Raw genomic sequence first — 2,880 nt, forward strand, 5'->3', positions numbered from 1 at the left:
GTCCTCGATAATGTAGATATTGTCTTCTGCTCGCATACCCACTTCAGATGCACTTTGCAAAGCTCCAGTCTGAGGGTCACTCAACGAAACCAAGCTATGGAAAGAAAAACATGAGTAAATGAAAAGCAGACCGCTTGTAAAGTATGGCGAGGACATTTGTTTACGTGCAGGCAAGACTGAGTATTTGCAAGTTCCAGAGCCCCATTCACACAGCCTATGAAATGAAAAGGAGATCCAGGATTGTGAATATTAAGTTGAAGGAGAGTCTGTTTAGTAAGTAGGTAGAAAACCTAAGTATTCTCCTTCAGGAGACTCATGTTAATAGAATACAAAAATTGAAAATCTAAGAAGACTGGTATCAGACATCAAATTGAAGTCCTAAATCAAGAAGCATATTCTCAAGGGTAACTAAGAAATGGTTTTCTGCTGTTTTTCTGACTGTGAATCGTACCTTCCAGAGAGCATTATTAAATCTACCTAGTGGCCTATCTTGTGCGTTTAGGATAAACACAGAATACTAAATATATCAGAATATATTGGATATAGTAAAAGAGTATTGCTTCACATAAACATGGGCTAGATCATGGTGCAGAAATCTTACTGTCTTAATGATCCAAATTTGAAAGCCATGGGTTAGACAACTTTCATAACATACAGTCATGCTGTAAGTGTACAGAAAGGTCATGTATGCGGTTTTGATGTAGTTGCTGTTTTATAATTTGTAGAGAGTAAAGGAGAGCTAGGAATAATGTATGGCATTCTAAGAGAAATGGATTTTGAATCAAACACCTTGCTTAAAGCCCAAGTTCTACCAAGCGAAGCAAGCTACTTGGATTTGGAAGGAAGTAGTGGCTTCCTACTATTACAACTATTCCAGCAGATGACACCAAAGTATGGATGCAGGAAAAGGGGGATTTAAGTTTTAAATGGGCAGTAGGATGGGTTTATGAAAACTGTAAATTCCAATGTTTATGAGGCCAGATAGCTCATGTAAATGAGCAGACCAGGCTGGGGATGGAACAGCAGGGGAAAGCCTGAACTGGGTAGAACTAGAGGCACCTGCCTCACCACAGTGCCTTTGCACTTCTTCAGCCTGGAGCTCTCTTTTTCCAGATCTCTGCAGAGCGGTCATCTGTTCCTTCGGGGCTCACTCGGATAGCCTATTACCTTGTTCTGTATTTCCAATGGAATTTGTCTAGAAGCACTACAAGGTCCCTGTTTATTTGCTGATGTGTTTTCTGTCTGCTTTGTTCATCTCTTTGAAATATAGTAGACATTCAATAAACATTCAATAAACAAAGCACTGAATGAAATCAAGAACAAACCAAATAACTTACTCAAATGTTCTATCAAACAACATTTGTGATTTAGTTCTCTTGCTCTAAGAGGTTAAGATTGGGGTACTCCCTCTCTAGCAGTTCTGGAACAATTCCAGAGGTATACAGAACTAGAAATTGTGGATAACAACAGTGGTGTTCATTAAACTAGATTTTTCAGGGTATAAAATGAATAGTTTAGGGGAAAAGAGAAGAAGGACAGGGAGAAATTTTTCTTTACTTCTAGTAGAGTAGAAACATCAAAAGATATTGACACAAACACTTTCAAACTTACTTTAGTTCTTTCAGCTTGTTTCTTATGCATAAATATTCTAAATTGGAGAAGAGTTGAAGAGAAAATTACAAACATTGATCTTTTTTCAAACAAGTATATTATTTCTGTTATTACTTTACTATGAACAAAACCTGTACAGAGCTAGAGCCTGAAAAAATAAATTTAGAAGAAAAGAATGTTTAAAAAAAAAAGAAAAAATCAAAACCCAGACTGGATGCTTTCTTAGTTACTCAGGCAACTCCTTTTGAATCAATAAGACCCAAAGTTCTTATATAAAGTATTTCATTTTCATAATGACTTAGTGTATTCATCCACATGCCTTAGCTTACTTTAATGCAATTATTAATAAATAAATTTCATTAAAAATAAATGACTGTGGCTTTCATAGATGTAAGGCTACACACACACACACACACACACACACACACACACCACACACCACACACCACACACCCTGAACATAACAGCTGGATGACTACCTTTCGAAATCCTTTCCTCTATCCCTAGCCCTGAAATCAGTTTCCCTCCCAATGTTTCATTTCCCTCTCCTGTTAAATGGGTGTTGTAAAATTCAACAATATCATCACTCATGGGGACAAAAATTAGTTCCTGGAGGGAGTGGAAGAGGAGTGAACAAGTCATATATATTACAATGGTTTGTTGCCTTCTAAATCCCAAGCCTGCCCAAAAAATTCTCATTTCTTAAGATTTAATTTCACCTCTGGAGAATTTAACTTGCATCTTTATAGGCCAATAATTTTTTTAAAAAAGAACAGTTCAGGAAACAGAAATTTAGGGATGTCTGGGTGGCTTCATGGGTTGGACGTCTGATTCTTGATTTTGGCTCAGTTCATGATCCCAGGGTTGTGGGATCAAATCTCATGAAGCCTGCACACAGGGCTCCACATTGAGTAAGGAGCCTGCTTAAGATTCTCTCTCTCTCCCTCTGCCCATCTCCCCCACTCATGCTGTCTCTCTCTCCCTCTATCTCTCTTTCCTCTTACCCTTTCTGAAGAAGAAGAAGAAGAAGAAGAAGAAGAAGAAGAAGAAGAAGAAGAAAAACAAATTTATGGCAATCACAATCACGTGGTGTGTAGAGCTACTTGAACTCAGGCAATTTGGTTCTAGAATCCTTGATCCTTTTTCCCTTAGGCACAATCCTGGAATGACTTACTTTTGGTAATCAGGACAACCAACACAGTGAGCAATACCACAGCAGTAATGCAGATTCCAATGTAGAGTCCCTTACTGGTGGTCATCCATGGATTT

The 2,880-nt window shown here is 38.0% G+C and overlaps 1 long non-coding RNA gene across 1 annotated transcript; it reads right to left on the minus strand.

The window, feature by feature from the left end:
- Positions 1–6: 6 nt before the first annotated feature.
- Positions 7–2,869, minus strand: LOC120227749. Its single transcript, XR_005527327.1, has 3 exons — positions 2,786–2,869; positions 1,612–1,648; positions 7–94 (listed from the first exon to the last, which is right to left on the minus strand). It is a non-coding gene; the product is annotated as an uncharacterized LOC120227749 (long non-coding RNA).
- Positions 2,870–2,880: the final 11 nt, after the last annotated feature.

This window comes from Hyaena hyaena, unplaced genomic scaffold (assembly GCF_003009895.1).
Source record: "Hyaena hyaena isolate Hyena2069 unplaced genomic scaffold, ASM300989v1 scaffold_3165, whole genome shotgun sequence".
NCBI classification, from domain to species: Eukaryota; Metazoa; Chordata; class Mammalia; order Carnivora; family Hyaenidae; genus Hyaena; species Hyaena hyaena.